The sequence below is a fragment of the Martes martes genome, assembly GCF_963455335.1.
Source record: "Martes martes genome assembly, chromosome: 8".
Lineage (NCBI taxonomy): Eukaryota > Metazoa > Chordata > Mammalia > Carnivora > Mustelidae > Martes > Martes martes.
In genome coordinates, this window is record NC_137895.1 from 15,998,880 (window position 1) to 16,019,313 (window position 20,434).

Consider the following 20,434-nt stretch of genomic DNA (forward strand, 5'->3'; position numbering starts at 1 on the left):
GAAAAAGATACAATGCCAGCAATTAAATACAACTCAAAAATAAGTGAATATAATTTTTGAAACAACTTCTCCAACATGCTGATGTTTGAAGGAAAAAGCTAATTTAAGGAAGGAACAAGGAGGAAGTAGTAGCAAAAATTGGGGGATATATTTACTAAAGACCTCTTGACCCTTTCCATGACTTTGAAGATTGATTTACCTGGTTCATTTTTATACCCAACTCTGATTTCCAACTCTGCACCTTTTTTTTTTTTTTTTTAAAGTATAACCTTAGAGTCCCAGCCCTCACAAGCTTGGGAGTAGAAAATGATGCCACACTTCCTGTATTTAAATTGTGACACCATGGGTGCCTACCAACTATGTTGCTGGAAATGAATCTCCTTTAAGGCATCCCCCAGTTACTTCTTCTCTGAGAAGCCGCATGTGCCTTTGAGCTTACAAACACTGCATAGCCCTTCCTACTCAGATTCCTGAATGTCACGTTCATTGCTCACAGAGATGGTTGGACACCTTTGCCTGTAAGCCATAGGACAACCAAGGTCCATGCCAAACAGACAGCCTCTGGGTGCTTCCAAAACTTCCATACCTTGTGCTGGGCTCCAAGATGAGGAGAAAGTCAACCCCCCACCCCCCACCACTGACCTTGTACACACTCTTGGTTGCTCATGCTTAGGGCCTCACAAGGCCCTCTTTATCAGTTCCAGAACACTTTGGTCTCCAGGAGACAGTTTTTTTTAGTGTGCAGCCCAAGAACTGTAGCACTAATCAAACTACTAATCAGACAGGACTCTTCAAAGGATTATTATTTTTTTTCTTCAAGGGATTGAAAAGAGAAAATAGAAGGCAAGCTTCCCTCAAGATATTATAGGAGTCGGGGGTGCCTGGGTGGCTCAGTGGATTAAAGCCTCTGCCTTCGGCTCAGGTCATGATCCCAGGGTCCTGGGATAGAGCCCCACATCAGGCTCTCTGCTCAGCAGGGAGCCTGCTTCCCCTCCTTCTCTCTCTGCCTGCCTATCTGCCTGCTTGTGATCTCTGTCTGTCAAATAAATAAATAAAAATCTTAAAAAAAAAGATATTATAGGAGTCAGAAGAGGAGTGGAGAGGAAGAAGAGGGATGCGTGACTTTGCATGAATGTCCTACTCGGCCATAGAGTGAGGTAGAGTCAGGCAAGTTGCCACTAATTCACTCAGCAAATTTTTACTGAGCACCTACTATGTGTCAGGCACTGTTCGTATCTGGAGAGCCAAGTAGTGAACGAAGTAGACAAAGTGCTTGTCCTCAAGGGGCTCCTGTTTTCATAGGGGGAGGCAGGGAGCACAGAAGTAAATAAATGGAGGGGCACCTAGGTGGCTCAGACAGTTAACCATCTGACTCTTGGTTTCATTTCAGGTCATGATCTCAGGGTCCTGGGATTGAGTCCCGTGTTGGGCTCCCCATTGAGCTTAGAGTCTGCTTAAGAGTCTCTCTGTCATTATCATATGATTTCACTTACTTGTGGAGCATGAGGAATAACACAGAAGACATTGGGAGATGGAGAGGAGAATGGAGCTGGGGGAAATCAGAGTGGGAGACAAACCATGAGAGACTGTGGACTCTCAGAAACAAACTGAGGGTTTTGGAGGGGAAGGGGGTGGGGGATTGGGTGAGTCTGGTGGTGGGTATTAAGGAGGCCACGTACTGCATGGAGCACTGTATGTGGTGCATAAACAATGAATTTCGGAACACTGAAAAAAATTAAATTAAATTTCCTAAAAAAAGAGTCTCTCTCTCTCTCCCCCTCCCTTGGCCCCTTCCCTACTTGATACACATGCTCTCTCTCTCTCAAATAAATAAATACATCAATCTTAAGAAAAAAATGAACACATGGATTTACATAAGTTCAGGTACGACAAGTGCTATGGTGAAAAATGAAGCAGGGTAAGGAGCATGTCACACCTGTGCGGCGTGCTATTCTAGGTAGCTGGGTTAGGCAAGGCCTTCATGCTGGAGTTCTGTTTGAGCAGCCATCTGAAGGAAGTAAAGGCATACGTCTGCAGGTATCTGGAGAAAGAATGTTCTGGGTAGTGGGAAGAGCAAGTGCAAAGGGCCTTAGATGGAAGTCAACTGGCAGATTTAAGGACTAGCCAGAGAGCAAGTGTGGCTGGCGGGGAAGGGGGAAGGGGTGGGACATGAGGTTGGAGCTAACACAGGCCAGATGGCACAGGGCCTGTAACTGATGAGAAGCGATTGGAGAGAAGTAACGGGATCTGACCTATGTTTTAAAAGAACCACTCTGAGGGCACCTAGATGGCTCAGCCGGCTAAGTGTCTGCCTTGAACTTGGGTCATGATCTCAGCGCCCTGGGATCAAAGCCCAGAGTCAAGTTGGCTCCCTGCTCAGCAAAGAGTCTGCTTCCCCTCTCCCTCCATCCCTCCCCCTGTTCTCTCTCTCTCTCAAATAAATAAATAAAGTCTTTAAAAAATTTTTAAAAAATTAAAAAGAAATATTAAAGAACGCTGCTGGCTGCGTGAGGGTAACGAAGTATAGTAAGGCAAGAAGGAAGCAGGGATGCAGACCAGCTGGGAGGCTGTGGCCATCATCCAGGCTGGAGATGGGACTGGCTGTCCTCGGGCTGTGCTGGTGGCCTGGTCCCTGGGGATGGGGCATGCCTCTGAATAGCAACTGGGTATCAATCTTGAATCTTGTCCTGGGGGCACACCTTGAGGTGCAGCTCTCTGACTCCCACATCTGACAGCAAGAAGGAAATTACCTGGGATGAATAGAAGTGAGTGAGTAAGAACATGGGGTCATCAGAGACTCTCAGGAACACCCTGAGACTCTGGCCTCTCCTTGTAATTTTTTTTCCTTGTGTAGGAAATAGGCAGGACTTGCGGAAGTCCATTCATCTTAAGGAAGGCAGACCAGAGTGCCTGCCTCAGTTTCGTTAAGATGCTTTGTGCTTTGAGGAAGAGAAATCCCACTTGAATGAGCTTACACAATGAGAAAATCATCTCCCAAAACAGGCTATCTAGAGGTATTCTGTGTGCTTGTGTGTTGCGATGTCAGGAGCTTTGTAGACAGTAGCCCATGATCGTTTGCTTCATTCTTGCTTTTCCCCCAACACTTAACTTCTACTGCCCTGGGAGATGCACTTAGTTATTATCATGTTTGTTAGTATCGTCTTTCTTCTTCCATTAGAATTACGCTCCAAGAGGGCAAGGATCATGGATTTTTCACTATGTACCCTAAAAGCCTAGAATGGTGCCTGGAACCGTGGAGGCACTTGATAAATATTTGTTGAATAAATGAATAAAAGAAGGCAGTATCTTCTTTGGGTTCCAAATGAGGCAAAAGGAGGGTCATGATGGCCCCATAGTTTCTCTCCTGGGGCTGTAAGAAAAGAGTCAGGAAACTGCATTTACTGGGACAGTTTCCCTGTGGCCGCCAAAGGTACAAGGCTGTAAACTGCTAACCATACCCCATGGTTTGTTCCTCAAGCACTGAAGGAGGATTGCCGGGTTCAAGATAGTTCCAATAATCTCCAGGCTTAACAAAGTGGTGGATATCACGGGACAATGTATTTGGGTAAGATTAAAGAGTGTGTGGTCCCTCTGGTCTCAGATTCTGGGCTTTGTGCCTGACCAGTAGCACCCCAACTTTGGCAGGTTCTATGTGCATGAGAAGAAGAAACACTCAGCCCCATCCCCTTTGGGCTGCAGATATGGTCAGTTTGTTTCATTACGATGTCTGCTTATGAAGGCTTCCTTCCCTTGTTCTGGGCACTGTGAAAGATGCTGGAGGAGGTGAGCAACACAATGATGGAGAGATAGTCTTGGCCCTCAACTTTCAGGAGGGAGCCAGCTTAGTGCAGGAGACGAGAATTTAAATGTGTAATTATAAGCAAATGTTCTAGGTGTGGTATTGGATGTGCACTGTTGGAAGAAGTGATTAACTCCACCACGTGGGGGGGAAAGACAAGACTACAGAGGCAGTGGATGCTGAAATAGGGTTTTGAAGGTGAATAGGAGTTTACCAGGCAACCCTGAAGTAGGAGAAGGCACAGTGACACTCCAGGGAGAGCGAAGAGCAGCTACAGAGATCTGGAGATAGAAAGCAACACTGCTATTTAGAGAACTATGATTGGTTATATATTTCTGGAGTACAAAGTGCCGGGAGGAGACTTACCAAAATCGAGGCTGGAAAGCTGGGTGAGGGCCAGAGTGATAACACTTTGCATGCTCTGATAAGGGGCTCAGGGCTAATTTTAGTTGACCAGTTTTCAGGAGGAGAGTGAGAGGATTAGATTTAGCAAACTGGAGTCAAAAAGAATCACTCATGCAGGAGAAATAATGAAGTTTGACCAGTTCCTTGACTGCCCACCAGGTGGAGCAAGTAGGCCAGAACAGCTTGGTTGCTGGGGTGGGGATAGGGGTGGGGTGGGAGTGGGGGTGGGGGTGGGGGGTGGGGGTAGGGGTGGGAGTGGGGGTGGGTGTAGGGGTGGGAGTGGGGGTGGGGGTAGGGGTGGGAGTGGGGGTGGGGGTAGGGGTGGGGTAGGGTGGGGGTGGGGGTAGGGGTGGGGTGGAGCAGGAGAAACCACCAGCAAGGGACTGTTTTTTTGAGGAGCAGGAAGCTTCTCAGTCAGGTGCACCTAACTCTGGGAATAACTGTATTGATTTAAAAAAAAGTCTCCAGAAACGACTGGAAGTCTCATAGATGTTCACATTTAGAGGACCTGTGAAATATCACAAAACATTCACATACTGGATTACTGAGAAGCCACTTACAGGAGTGGGGTGGCTTCATGCTTACCTGCGTGAAAAAAGTGAAAAAAGCAAATTGTAGAATAGTGTAAAATATGATGCCTGCTGTGCAGATGTCTAGAAAGAGGACAATAGGGGTGCCTGGGTGGCTCAGTGTGTTAAAGCCTCTGCCTTCCGCTCAGGTCATGATCCCAGAATCCTGGAATCCGCATGGGGGCTCTCTGCTCGGTGGGGAGCCTGCTTCCCCTCCTCTCCCTCTGCCTGCCTCTCTGTCTACTTGTGATCTCTGTCTGTCAAATAAATAGGTAAAGTCTTAAAAAAAAAAATAGAAAAGAAAGAGGATGACAAATTGATATTAGTAGTAATTTCAAGAGAGGGTTTGGGGGTTATTGATTGTGAATGTGTGTGTGTGTATCTACCATTTTATTGAGGTATAATCGACATACAATAAGCTGCACATATTTAAAATGTGCAATTTAATAAATTTTGGCATACATACACACCTATGAAGCCATCACCACAATCCCAACAGTGAATATATTCATTGCCCTCAAAAGTTTCCCCACATCCCTTTGTAATCCCTCCCTACCACCCATCCCTGTCCCCTCATTCTAGACAACCACTTATCTGCTTTCTGTTACTAAGGGTTTGCATTTTCCAGAATTTTACATAAATGGAATCATGCAATATGTCTTATTTTTGGTCTTGCTTCTTTCATTGAGCAAAATATTCTTCCATGTTGCTGAGAATATCAATAATTAATTCCTTTTAATTGCTGAATATTACATCATATGGATATTTCACAATTTCCTTATTGTTTATCTGGTGATGGACATTTATTTGGATTGTGAATAGTTTTGGGCTAGTCCTCAGAAAAACGAAACAAAACAAAACTGCTAGGAACATTTGTGTACCAGTCTTTGTGTTTGCATATGCGTTCATTTCCCTTGTGTAAATACTTAGTGGAATGTCTAGATCCTGTGGTAGGTGTATGTTTAACTTTATAAGAACCTGCAAAATTGGTTTCTGAAGTGGTTGTACCATCTTACATCCTGCCACTCTGTATGAGCATTTCCATTTGTCTATATCCTTGCCAGTATCTGGCATGATCAGATTTCTAAATTTTAGTTCTCATTCGTGGTTTACATTTTCATTTCTTTAATGATTAACAATATACATTTTTCTTTTCAAGATTTTATTTATTTATTTGACACAGATTGAGAGCTCCAGCACAGGCAGGGGAGCAGCAGAGAGAGAGGGAGAAGCAGGCTCCCCACTGAGCAGGAAGCCAGATACAGGGCTCATCCCAGGGACCTGGGATCATGATCTGAGCCAAAGGCAGACGCTTAACCGACTTGAGCCACCCAGGCACCCCAACAATGTAGATTTTTCATATATTTATTTGCCATTTGTAGATCTCCTTTGGTGAACTGTTTATTCAAATTTCTGTGGGCTATTGTCATTTATGTTTCACTTTATACTTCATAAAGTTTTAAATTTTATAATGAGCATCTCTTTTTATAATAATAAAAAAAAAAACAACTAACTTAAAACATCTCAACCCAGAGTACAACAATAATTACAAATTGGCAAGCACTTTGAGTGTCTGGACAACCAGTTGTTCTATGCTCAGAATCCAAGCTGAGGCTCAAATAAAGCACAGTCACAGTATTTTGTAAAGGAACTGTTGAAACCAGTGTCAACAGAGGCAACATCCTTTGTGATAACAGAGATCACCAGATCCGCACCCCCCCCCTGCCCCCGCTCCTCCGGCTACATCCCCCATTTATTTTTAAAGATTCTGAAAGAAGAGCTCTGGTTTGTATTTGATTGTGAAAGGGGGAGAACAGGAAACAGGAAACTTAGGTTGAAAATGGACTCGATTGAACATTTGGCACGCGTTGACTTTCTTTGGAGAGCCTCACTATCCTCTGTTGTTCAACCCACCCAATGGTCTTGTAGGGGCTCGTGGTGACCCCCGGTGGGGTGCAGAGCCAAAGGGCTGCACGTTCCAGATTGGAGTTACGCGTCATGTTAGGGTTATTGGGTTAGTGTCAGTCGTAAATTACTGTATATTGTGTAATGTTGTGGAAAGAATCTTGGCAACCAGAGCCGAAGAGAAGCTTTGGGAAGGGACGGGTAAGGAACACCAGCTGAACCCACAGCTAGAGAAAGGAACTCAGAACTCAACTCAAAACCCCTGCATGTCTGGCTCTTGTGTCTCTAAGAGGCCCAAATTTAGAGGCTGGTGCGTCCCCTTGAGTCCCATGGCCCTTTGCATCTTCCTCTGTTAGAGCACCAGCGGTCTGCTCCAGTGGTTAACTGCCAATGAAGTTCTTTAGGATTCTTTTTTTTTTTTTTTTTTTTTAAAGATTTTATTTATTTATTTGACAGACAGATCACAAGTAGGCAGAGAGGCAGGCAGAGAGAGAAGGGAGGAAGCAGGCTCCCTGCTGAGCAGAGAGCCCGATGCGGGGCTCGATCCCAGGACGCTGGGATCATGACCTGAGCCGAAGGCAGCGGCCTTAACCCACTGAGCCACCCAGGCGCCCCTTCTTTAGGATTCTTGCTTGTGTATTTTTCCAATTTTGTCTATCTTCAGCATCTGGCATAGAGCAGGTTCTCAATTCGATTTACATATTTAAGTGCAATGGAGGAAGATAAAATGTTTGCTGTCCTCCAACAAGACAATCCAAGAAGAGTGGATTAGATTTCAGTGAAAGGGTCTCTCCATCAGCGGGCACCTGGAAGGGTCAGGAGCTGAGTGTTGAGGTTGGGGGCCTGAGTGAACAGGACAGCTGTGCATTACAGAGAGAGGATTTGGAGTTGAGTGTGGGGTGAGGGTGAGGTAGAAAAGCAATGGGGAGAAGGGAGAAGATTAAATGAGATACTCATAGAGCAAAGTAGCCAATAAATAATACTTCTCCAGGGCCTTGTAGCCAAAGTGTTTTGTTTCATTTTGTTTTTACAGGGATGTTTAATAATCACGTTGAAGTTGCTTGAGTTTCAACAGCATAAACCTCACCTTGCCCTCCAATATCCTTGATAAAGTCTACGTGGTCAGATGGCCCTGTTGTGTGGGTTCACCGAAGAAACCAAGCAAAGGGCTGAGTTTCCATCTGGGGTAGGGACAGAAAGGCGAGATGTTTCCTGAATGAACGGGGTCAGTGAAGCCAGGAGTTGGCAGTTGCAGCAGCCGTAACAAAGTGAGCTTAAGAAAGTATGCAGAAGTCTTGGGTAAGGCTTTCCAGCTTCCCTTAGGACATGGATTTGGGAGTCCCGGCTTGTTTTATCTTACAGTGCAAAGAGATAGTGGCTGAAGTCTATGGTGCAAGACGGAAAGAGGTGGAAAAGGAGAAAAGGTGGTGAGAAGGTGTCCTTCCTTCCCTCCGGCATTCTGGTCTGCCTGAGGGTGTGCCTCTGTCCCGGAAAAGACAGTCAACAGTGTAGGACAGTGTAAGGTCCTGGAGGACGCAGACCTCAGGGCAAGAGTTTAGGGGCAGGAAGCAGAAGGGTCTCACAAAGGAGCCTTGAACTACCCTTGAAGGATGGATCTCTGGCTTCAAAGAAGGTTGAATATCTATATTTCTCTATACCTATATGTAAATTGTTTATCTAGTCTCTTCTCTTATTGAGGAGAGTGGGGTGGGTAAGAAGTTCTGGCTCTGAAATCAAACGAACCAGGCTCTTCACCCTGGCCATCAGCTGTGGGACTTTAGGCAAGACACTTAAGTTATCCGAGCCTCAGTTTCTCCATTTGTAAATTGGAAGTAATGAAAGTACCCTCCTTGGAGGGTCGCAGGGAGATTCAAATAAAACAACCTAAGAACAGGGCTTTGTCTGGGGCCTGGCACAAGATAAATACTGAGCAATACTCACTAAGTGGTACCCATTTTTATGTAAGATTATTGAACACAGCTTGGAAAATACAGAGAAAAGCAGAACTAAAAACCTTCAACAGTTTCACTACCCAAAGCAGAACAACCACAGTCAACCCTTGGGACGACATCTTTGCAGTTTTCAGTCAGTGCACACCTTTGTTGACCTTTTTTCTTTCTCTGATTGCCAGTCATTCTGAATATAAAATTTAAATCTGAATTTTTATTTAGTTAACCTATGATTTTTTTTTCCATCTTATTCTAATCCCTACAAACCATTTTTGATGACCGTGATACATTATAATGGTGCATTATAATTCACGTAGTCATTCTCCTATTGTTAGTCGTTTGTATGGATTCTGGGCTTTTTTACCCTCCCTATTCTAAATAATTTGGTAATACACAAGTCTGTACCTAAACCCTTTCCTTTATTTTGAATTATTTCTTTAGAAATGATTCTTAGACATAAAATCACTGATGTGGAAGGTCTCAACAGTTGTAATCCTCCCACTTCTGTCAAAAGAAGTCTGTGGGCCTCTGGAGGTGGCCCTTTTTTCTGCCAATCTGTTGAATGTGGTCTGAGAGAAAAGCTGACTCAGAGCTTGAACTCCTAGAGGAGGTCTGAGCTTTTTTTTTTTTTTTTTTTTTTTTTTTTTTTTACTTACTCTCTTCTCTCCCCAGTGGCAAGAAGGCTTGGGACCCTCCCTGACCGCTGCCAGGGACCCGTTGCTAGGTTCAGAGGCAAATGTACTTTCTCTTGGGATGTCTTTCACGGTGGCTGGCATCTCATCCAACATGGATGGATATGTGCTGTGTCACCTTTCCTTGCAAAATGACTTACCCGATATCCAGGTCAGCGGAGAGGGCTGCCCTCCTGAATGTCTAGTTGTGACCTTGCAGAACAGCTCCACGCCCAGCCTAAAGCCCAGCAGAAGAGAAAGCTCCCTGTGGCTTTTGTCTCCCTTAGGGACCCCCTGGGGAGGGTTTTTCATTTGTAAACTGGAGATAAAAGTCTCAGGTGGGATTTGGGGATTGCTAGGGACGGAAAGGAAATCCGGTCTAGGAGCCTCAAGGAAACTGATGGGCTGGGAAACTGTTCACAACTGGCTCTGGGTGGGGGTGTGGGGTAGAAGCCCTGATTTGTGGTGTTTTCAGATTTCCCTGGGCTGGAAACATCCCGAGGCTGCTAGAGTAAATACCTCTACCCGGGCTGATTGCAAGCTCCAACCGGTTAACAACCAGTTTGCAAAGTGAACAAGAGGCTCCTGGAAACCAGAAAGAGCCCACTCTGGTACAATGAGGGGGAGAGGGGAGATGACAGACTCAGGTCATCAACCTGTGGGAAGAGCCCAGACACAGAAAATGAGCTCAGGAATGATGGGAACCAGGGAGTCTAGTGCCAACAGGATTCTCCGTAAACCAACTTATTATTATTATTTTTTTTTTGCCCTATATAGATATACTCTCTCCAAGTTTCAAGGGACATGACTACTGGCATCTTCCAGAATCATATCCTCAAGTGATTCCTAGAATCCCAGTGAAGGTTGGCCAGGGTAGGAGCATTGTCTGAGGATTGTGGGGTCTGTTGCGGGGGGATTCAGTTGCTGGTAAGACAAAACCAATAATTCTCATTACACTCACCATGTGGATACCATCAGAACCTGGTTTCCATTTCTGCTAGTCTGCAAAGAGGCTGATTCAATGACCGCACAAAGGAGCTGTTTCACCCTATCTACCTTAGCGTTGTATTTTATAGTTTTTTTTTTAAATCTCTGCTAATTTCTTAGACACAAATAATAACCCATCAGTGTTTTGAATACTTATTTTTCTCATATCGCAAGTGAGACTTGCAATATGCTCCCATGTGCTGAGTAATTGTATTTCCTCTTTTTTGAGTTATTTTCATGTCTTTTTTTCTCACTTATCTCCTGGGGTTTTCAGATTAAAAAACAAAACAAAACAAAACAAAAAACCTCCTCATTCAGCAAATATTACTATAGGCCAAGCATCTGTAGACATAGGAATACAATACCAAACAAGACGGACAAGGCTCCCACCTTCAGATCACTTATCCTATTTGTATGGTCTTTTTAGATAATAATATTACTAATTTTTGCTTGTCATATTTGCTACAAATAGTCTTTCTCTGTGCTTTCCTTATTCTTTCATAAGAAGTTTTACATTTTCATGTACTTAAATCAGATCTACTTCCCCCTCCTTTTTCGCGGGGGGGTACTTTCCCCTTTTAATTAAAACCTTTTTCTTCCATGCTTACCATTCCATTTCCCTACCAATATTTTGAGATCATATTCCTTTTATTTCTTTCCTATTTTCCTATGCTTGAAGCTTTTGTATTAAATGATTTAATTTATTTATAATTTATCATAGTGTGTGGGTGAATTGAGCATCTAAATGGGTCATTTTCTGCCAGCAAGAAACGGTGAATTTTGATTGCTGGAGCGGCACGGGGTGGGTTGTTGGAGGGAAAGTGGATTTGCTCAGTTTAGGGAATTGGTGTCAGAAATGGTAAGGAAGGGGGAATTAGGAGCATGCATGGGGGTGGGGGGTAGAGTTCTTCAGGAATAAAGGGTCCATATATTGTAGTGATTCTTAGGGAATCACTACATACCTGTTGACTGGGAAGCTTTAACAAAGGTACCCATGCCTGCACCCTTCCATTGGTAAGCTGATAGGAGACAAGGGTTCATCTATTTTTTAAAAAGCTCCCTGGGCACTACTGATGTGGGAAATTGGGGGGGGGGGATAAATCTAGTTGGAGCAGATCGAGAGAGCTGTCAATGCCAGGCTGAAGGTAACTGTGGGTCTAGGAAGCCCCTGAGAGGAGAGTAGAAGGAGCATGGACTTTGGACTCAGGCAGGTGTAAGTTTCAGTATCATTTTTGGCCCCTGTAGGCTGTGTTATTGGGGCAGACCACTGGTCTTCTCCGAGTCCTCCTTTTCTGTCCTATACAAACCTAATCATATTTACCTCATAGGGTTGTGATGATTCAGTGGGAAATGTCAGCACCTGACATTTTAATTAATTCTCCCTTCTTCCTCTTTGGCCCCTGCCAAGCCTGCTTCATAGCCTTTGGGATGAACTGATGCGAGACGCTTCTAGAAGAAACATGCAAATACACGTCAGGATGAGAGAGGAAAACAGGTCCAAGCGTCCGTTAGTCCCAGAGGTTTCAGAAGCCTTCAGAGAGGCCGAATCTTTCTGGAGAGGAATCCTCCGTCCTTAGAGACATGGAAAGAAGCTTTGAACATCCCAAAGGCCTTGTCTTCATAAGCTTGGCAAAGGCAAGATCTGGCTTTCCTGTAGGCCACCTCGGCTCAGTAGCAGAGATAATCGCAGCTCCGAGGCAGCGTAGTTTATAAACCGAGTACAACTGTTGTGAAAATACTGCAGACGTAGTCACTTTTGTGAAAGGAAATTCTCAGGCAAATCTGTCTACAGGGTGAAGGATTGCCTTTCTCTGGGATGAAAAATGGCATTACTTCTCAGAAGACCCACCTGCCTTAATTTCGTGTCATTGGTATTCATTCTGAGATCTGACAAATATTTACTGATATCACTCCTGTTTAACGAGTACTTTGGAACTGCCTCTGCACAGTACTCATTTAAAACTGGTTTCCCATGCTGCCCTGCATACAGGTTGATGCCAAATATTTATTTTTGGGTGCTAGTCAGTACTCCTTGGAGGAATGGCAATTAGAATGTAATCTGTATTCTTTGGAGGTCACCGATCCAAAAGACAGTCAGGAGGAGCGGAAAGGGAGAGGAGTTTGGAATCAGAAGCCCGTGTCTCCAACCTGGACTCTGGACCGTGCGACTTTAAGCCAATGGCTAAAACACACCGGGCGCAGGACTTACTTTTCTCTAAAATGAGAATGTCTTTCTTACTCTTAAGCCAGTGCTCTCTTCCTGGAAGAGCAGATTGGGTGGGTGGAAAGGAGGAAGGATCTTATTCATTGTAGAAGACAGAAACTCGCATGGTATCAGAGAGGAGAGAGAAAGAGGCCTGCCTGCCCATGGGGAGGGTGTGCTTGGGAGCAAGAGGTAACCCTAGGACCGGGGAGGAAGGGCCCTTCTGCGTGGTACACTAGTCGCACCCCAAAAAGCCCAGGCTTTAAGAGGTGGTCTTGGAAGTCTCTGTATGATGGAGGGGCTTGAGCTGCTGGGTGGGAGATGTGCGCACCATGAGTCACGTTGTAACAGAACTGAAAAATTTCTCTGACTAGAGGCTTGTCTGCTTTGCCTTCAATTCTGACAAATAGGTCAAAAGAAGGGTGGTATTTTGGGGTGCCTGGGTGGCTCACTCGTTAAGTATCTGCTTCAGCTCAAGTCATGATCCCAGGATCCTGGGATCGAACCCCACATTGGGCTCTCTGCTCGGTGGGGAGCCTGCTTCTTCCTCTCCCTCTGCTGTGCCCCTGCGTGTTCTCTCTCTCTCTCTCTCTGTGTCAAATAAATAAATAAAATCTTTAAAAAAAAAAAGGTGGTATTTCTTTCACTTGAAAAATAATAGGACTTAGACTTTATTGGAGCAAGAGGGCCTGCCGTCATCAAGGATGTGCCTTTCTCAGAGACTTGAAACCCCCTGGCGGACAGAGGCACAGAGAGCAGTTCATTACTGACTCAATCTCTTCCGCGTCCTGAACAGGTCTCCTGAATTACTGTGATGATCATTGTGTTTGAAAGCTTCCTGATGAGCACCTCGTGGCCTCACTCCCGTCCACTCCCTTCTAGGTGGAATCTTTTCCGAGGCTCGGCTGGGTTGTAAACAGCAGGTCCCTAGTTCTGCCTGCTGGGTCCCAGGTGACAGACTAATGCTGATAAGCCCAGCACTAGCTGCTCCCCTAAGGGGTCCCTATAAAATGAAGGAGCCCAGGATTTACCAGAAGTCACAGAATCCGAATGGCTGGACTCCCCTCGCTATGTTTTTGAAGGAATTCAACCAAGGCCATATAATACTGCATTTATGTGCAATTCTGACATCCTTTTTGAGACCTAAGGATTTTCAGAGCAAAAGGCCAATGTAAGGAAACAGTCTCCAGGGCAGTTCAACTTGAAGGGGTAACCAGGTGTTAACGAACGGTTAGGGACAGTGAGGCTCAGTTCACCAGGCAGTCTCTGAGCTCTTACTAGGCACTGGACTTGGCCTGGATCCTGGGTGGTGGTGGTGGTGGGAGAGATCCAGAGATGATAATGCTAATGGTGATGATGAAAACAGCAGCATGTGCTGAGCGCTGACTGTGTGCCATAAGTTGTGCTCACTTCTTTATTCTCTAAAGAGTAGGGGCTCCAAAAATACTTGTCGGTGGACTGCTCACAGGCCAACTCTCTGCTCCTCAAATGCACCTCAGGGCCTTTGCACTCACTCTTTTTGCTACCTGGAAGGCTCTTATTCTAGGTATTTGTGTGGCTGGCTCCCATACCTCCCTGAGGTCTTTAGTCCAATGTCACCTCCGTCAGGTCTCCTTGATCACCTAATCTCAAACAGCAATCCCGACCCCCACAGCCTTCCTGTTTCCCTTTCTCCACTTTCCTTTCCCCGCTTAGCACTACCTAGTATCCTGTGTTTTACTGATGTGCTGTGACCTGGTCTCCCTTGCTGGCATGAGAGCTCCACAAGGATAGGGATCTTGAGCTGCTTGTTCATTGCTGTAGCCCTCCTGCCCGGGTCAGATGCTCAAATTCGTCCCACACATGAATCAGGTGCACTTGTCTCATACTAAAATCACACTTTCTGGGTCAGTTGTCCATGCAACAATAAGCATTAAGGATAATGCAGTGAAATGAAGCCAGCAAGGTTTTGCCCTCTAGAGATCCATGGCCTGGTGGAGATAGGATATTACCCTAATTACATAATGATCTCCATTCTGCTGAAACAGAGTGTGCTGGGTGCTTTACCGATATTCTTTCACTGAAATCTTACCGCAATTCTAGGCCATTGGTGGTAACGTAAGCCACAGTTTATGGATGCTATTTTAGTTTTTTCCAGCGCTGAAAATATCCAGCTAGGCTCTACATTTATAGAGGGGCTGGTTTTATTTTTGCACACATTAATGACCATTAAGTATCTGAAACTTACAGTGATCATGGTCTCTTCCTTATTTGTTATCCCCCATGAATCCTGCGAAGTATCCATCTTCCTCTATAAATGAGGAAAGTGAGGACCAGAGAGGTTAGGTAACTTTCCAGAACCACACAGCCTTGTAAGTCTTCCAGATAGGACCAAACCCAATCCGTAGCCTTACTACTCTCCCTTATTCTGAGGAGGAGATGAAATGATGGAGGGACTGAGGTGGGGGAGGGGACAGGTGGTCAGGGACTGATTTTCCTGGAAGGAGGCAGCTGGGACTTCCGGTTTGGAAGGCTGCGGGGAAGAGCTTGAACAAAGAACAAGGGCTTGCATGTGGCTATGAGCAGGGGGAGTGGAATCCTAGATGGGAGGGGAGGTGTAGTTCCCACCTCCTAATGCCCCCTACCCCACTGTGCTCTGCCTGTGATAAGATGTGGGAGATTTCTTGAGCAAGGTTGGGGGAGGGTTTTTACAGCAACTTCTCTATCTCATTCAGGAAGGAATCCACCATAGCCATGCACCTCTTATATTTATGTGGTTAAATTAGCAACACACATTTGTTATGTGCTGCCTGAACCTATCCTTCAACATCGCATTTCCACATATTACCCACTTTTACTCAACTTGCAGAACTTGGAGAATTTCCCAACCCCCCACCTCCTAAAGAGTGGGTACTCTGACAGTGTGGGATGCTGAGAATCAGAAGACCTTGTACGTTACGGACAGTCATATCCATGTAGTTACCCATCTGTCTTGTTTTGAGGCCTCTGTAGTCCAGGCAAACTGCCTGGCACTAGGGAGAAGCAAAGGAATTGATCATTCTCTGCCCCGAAAGCTCTAGTGTGGAGGACAGTACACAAACAGGCAATCGGAATACATCTCAGTAGGTGCCGTGACCATCTGGCAGCCATGGGAGAGGGGCACCAGGGAGGGACGTCTTAACCAGGTTGGGGTGGGGGCACAAAAAGGGTCAAGGAAGCTGAGTTCCTTAAAGATTATGGCAAATTAGGGCCACTGAAGGGAAGCTCAGGGAGAAATGAGGCCAGGGAGAGAAGCAAGGGTCAGATTGTCCAGAGTTTTTAACATTTTTTTAAATTTTATTTTATTTTATTTTATTATTTTTTCCCTACAGCACACGTAAGGGGTACAATGTGTCCACCAGCAGCCCCGTGAGAGGGAGCAGTTGCAGAGGTGAATTACGAGGGTCTGGTTGAGAGAAAGCCCTGTCTCCTTCCCAGTTTGAGATTCATGATGCTCATTAAACGTCTGGATTTTATCAGAAGGCCTTGGATAAATGACTCCATCAGACTAGGTTTGCTTTCTTATCAGTCTGTCCACTCCTGCGCTAACAGGGAGTGTGAGCTCTCAGGTCAACTGCCTTGATTCTAGCCTGACTCCTACCATTCTCAAGTTGTGTCACCTTCTGTAGGTTGGCCCCCTGGTTGGGCAAATTGGATCAGTACTGCAGCGGCGCCCCCATCGAAGGCTCACTCAGGCTGGAAGGAGGTAATAATGCATGTTAAGCTCCTGGCATAATGCCTGGCACACAGTCAGTGATCAGTAAATGGTGACTTTTGCGATCCTGCAGCCTAACCATGTTAGTGATCATCCTCTTGGTCATCGCCATCTCCATCATCATCATCAACCCCATCATCAACGCCATCATTGTCATCCCCCCGCCATCAATTCCAGTATCATCGTAATGATACTGACAACCTAGGAGGTCATTCCTCACTGGGTTCCTCCCCTCCACTGTCTCTCCTTGTGGTCTGCCTATGAAAGGGAAGGCCTTACATACAGGGATTTGACTCACATGAAATTCATTACATTTATGTCCTACTATGTGATGAACATTGTGTTCTAGGTACTAGAGAATACAAGAGTGAGCTCAAGAAAGTTTTCAATAAAGTGGAACTTACACTCTAATGAGAAGAGACAGACAATAATAATTAAATAAGCAAATACACAGTTTGTCAGAGAAAAACAAATACTATAGAGAAAAAGGAAGCCAGGGAAGACAGACAGACAGTATCTTGGGTTGGGCACTTGTTGTTTTCTATCTTCCAAGAAAGAAGTCCCCTCTTTCAGGGAGCTATAGCATGTGGAGTTGGGGAGCTCCTGGGGTGGGAACCTCTGAGGCCCTGTCCTAGCACTCCAGAGCCAAGTACAAAGGAGGCCATCACCTCTAACACACACCCTGTTTGCAGGTCACTCAGGCCCATGTCTTGGCCTCTGGGGGTCTTGTCAACCTGGAACTGAGAAGAGGCAATCAATAGTAAGTCACAGGGTTTCTTCCTGCCTCCCTCCCTCCCTTCCTTCCTTCCTCTTCCTCCCTTCCTCCCTCTCTTTCTTTCTTTCAAGATTTTATTTATTTATTTGACAGTGAGAGAGCACAAGCAGAGGGAGTCACAGGCAGAGGGAGAGGGAGAAGCAGGACCCCCACGGAGCAGGGAGCCCGATGTGGGACTCGATCCCAGGACTCTGGGATCATGACCCGAGTTGAAGGCAGTGATTTAACCAGCTGAGCCACCAGGCACCCGAACATGGGCTTTCTGCTTCGGCATTCCAACAGAAATACAGAAAACCAAGAGGGCTGCAGGCCTACAAATCTCTGTCTTATAATTTATGGTCCATGAAGCCCGAGGATGTTCAGAAGTGTTTTGCACAAGCACAAGGAGAAAGGAAGAGATGTCTCTAGCTCTTCCTCCTCTTCTCCACCCCCATTCCTGACCATCTAATACACTTTAGGGAGGAAGAGGACAAGGGATAGAGGTGAAAAACTCAGGGGGAAAATCAGGGAAACCTCCTCCACACACATGCTGTGCTGATTCAGAGGATGGGCTGGGAGAATGGAAATGTCCCAGCACCGCTGCTGCCTTCCTGGCCTAGAAGATTCGAGGGGGCGCTCATCTCCTCTGGGTGCAGCCAAACACCACAGCAGAACCACGCTTCAGAGGAAAACACTGCCTGCTTTCTCGGGTCAAACACATCAGAACCTGTGGTCTATAAGCCACATATGGTGCCGGGAGTGCCAAGAAATAATGATGAAAGAAATGGTTGAAATCTAGACACAGAAGCTCTGTGTAGCTCTGCTTTTGCTCAGTGAAGCTGCAAGTCCTATTAGCTACCCTCTAGTCCTTGAGCCCTGCTGTGTGCCCTGTGTCGTATGTTGTCTCTCAGCAACCCAGTGAGGTAGTTCTTATTACCCACCTCTCACAGATGAAGACACAGAGGTTCAGAGTGGTCACGCTCTCAAGTCAGTCATGGAAGCTGAATTTGAACCCACATCAGTCTATTTGGGAGCTCTATCTTAACCACTATACTTCACTACCTACCAGAGGAAAGGGTCAGCAGGGAAACACTAAAAATAGGAACGCTCCCCTCCCCCACGAGCTATGCTTCCGGTGCTCAGCAGAGGAAGAAAATTGAGAAACCTTCCATGCGTTCTGGCCTAAGCTCTGTCTTAACTTTTAATATTGTAAATATTTAATTATTTCTGATACCAGATATGACTATTTTTCTCTAGGAAATAGATTAATAGAATAAGAAAGTTCTTTAGAGATGCAGAAGAGCTGACCTTGAAATCAATAGAGAAGGTTAAATACAGGTCTCAAGGTCACAGAGTTAGGTTCCTGGCAAAGCTAAGGTTAAAAGAGCAGCGCTCCTGTCCCCCAGGCCAGAGCCTGACGGAGCCCCTGAAGCTGCTTTGCAGGTTATCACTGCTCTGCCCTAACAGATGACTGCATGAAGGAGGATGACTGCTTTGTTTGCACACCAGGGATTTTCAACACAAGCTGCACTCAGCTTAACGGTTTTTAAACAAGGCTCTTCTAGCATCTTCTGATGAGTTAGTCTCTGCCATCTCCTTTCCTAGGTCATGTGCTCTTTTGAATTAGGAGATTCCTACCATTTCTCCTTGTATTTAGCTGGAATGCATGTTCCTCTCTGTCTGGGGCAGTTGGTTGTATTTCTAGTTCAGAACCCGCTGTAATTTAGTCTGGCCTCCCACACGAATACTGACTCTTCTGCCTGCCTGGCTGGCTTCTGCCGACCTCTGCAATCTGGACCCATTACACCCAGTTCATCTTTTTCTTCCCTACGTCGTGACACACACTACTTGTCAGATTGGAGTCCTGGGCTCACCCCATTTCTGTGGCAGAAATATCCTCCCTGCTCTCCCCCTGTGCAAATCCATTCTTCAAGGCTTTGCTCAGACCTTCCTGCCCCAGATTTCCCCATGTACCTACAGCTGTGCGATGAGTTCCTTTTACATTTATTTTCTCAAGCACATAATTTGGCCCTAAAAATGTTTCCACACATGCCTCCAAAGGTAATACAGGCCTCTTGAGGGCAGGTCCACATGTTCATTGGTTCCCTGGAGATTTTTAAAACCACCTCATATGGTGAGATACAAAGAGAAATATAAGTGATGGTTGCTTCTTGTCCTGGAGGAAGGGAGACTAGTACTTTGCAGACATCTGTCTGGTGTATATTGGACCCTCCACAAAGATTTGTTTGTTTTATTTATTTATTTATTTATTTATTTTTAAAGACTTTATTTATTTGAGAGGGACACAGTGAGAGAGGGAACACAAGCAGGGGGAGTGGGAGAGGGAGAAGCGGCTTCCCGCTGAGCAGGGAGCCCTAGGCAGGGCTTGATCCCAGGACCCGGAATCAGGACCTGAGAAGAAGGCAGACGCTTAAGGACTGAGCCACCCAGGTTCAATATGTTTTATTGAACTAACATATATGACGCCCCTTATTGCAAGTATTTGCTGTCTCTAAGTGTCATGAGAGATGATGTTATAGGGAAGGCATCACGAAAGAAGTGGCATTTGAAGTGGGCCTTAAGGACAAGGAACATGACTTTAAAAACAGAATTGGCAGAAGAAACATGCCCGCGCGCGCACACGCACACGGCCAGGCACACACAGGGCATCAGGTTCAGGGGGAAAGCAGGGGAGCTCTATCCCTGCCCCAGCACCAAGTAGCCTTAGTGAGAGTGGGCAGGTTGCTTGACTTCCAAGCTCCCTCCCCTTCCCTTTCCACTCTAAAGCAGGATGAGCTCTGGAAAACGTCAAGGTTCAAATCACAGCTGTGTGACCTTGAGCCAATCGGTTGGGGTAGGGGCTCAGTTTCCTTCCAATAAAACGGGTAAAATAATCTTGCCTTGCAAACTTTTTGTGAGGTTTTAAGAACATACTTAAGTTGCTAAATGCAGAGCTTGGCGTTATTATATTTCCTTCTACCAGAGTAGGGGAGACAACCCCGAGTCTGCCTCCCTCTCCTTGCGCCGCCCCAGGTTTCCCAGTACACAGCCTGTCCCTCGTAGGGGATACGGACAGATTGCAGGACTCCTAAAGAGAAAATGGGAGTTCAAAGAGCTTCAGGAAAAAAAGTAAACAGCATCGACAGTGGACTGACCAGGATAGGGGGATGCTCAATAAATGTGTTTCCTTGAATAGCCTTTCCGCAGTCCAAGCATCTTTGCTAACTCTCCCTCAACATGCCTCCGCGGAGCCAGCTGGTTTCTCGACAGCTCATTCTGCCTCCGCCTTCAAACCCCAGTTAAGAGTCAAGGCCCGACTCCGTCGGGCTGGGAGGGTGGGATGGGAGGGCGGGGTTTCCCCAAGTCCCAGGAGAAAAGATGGGGGGCGTGGTCCGGTTCCCGCCTCCTTACTCCCACTCCCTGGGGCATGGCTCCTGGGCGCCCCCCTTCATTTCCTCT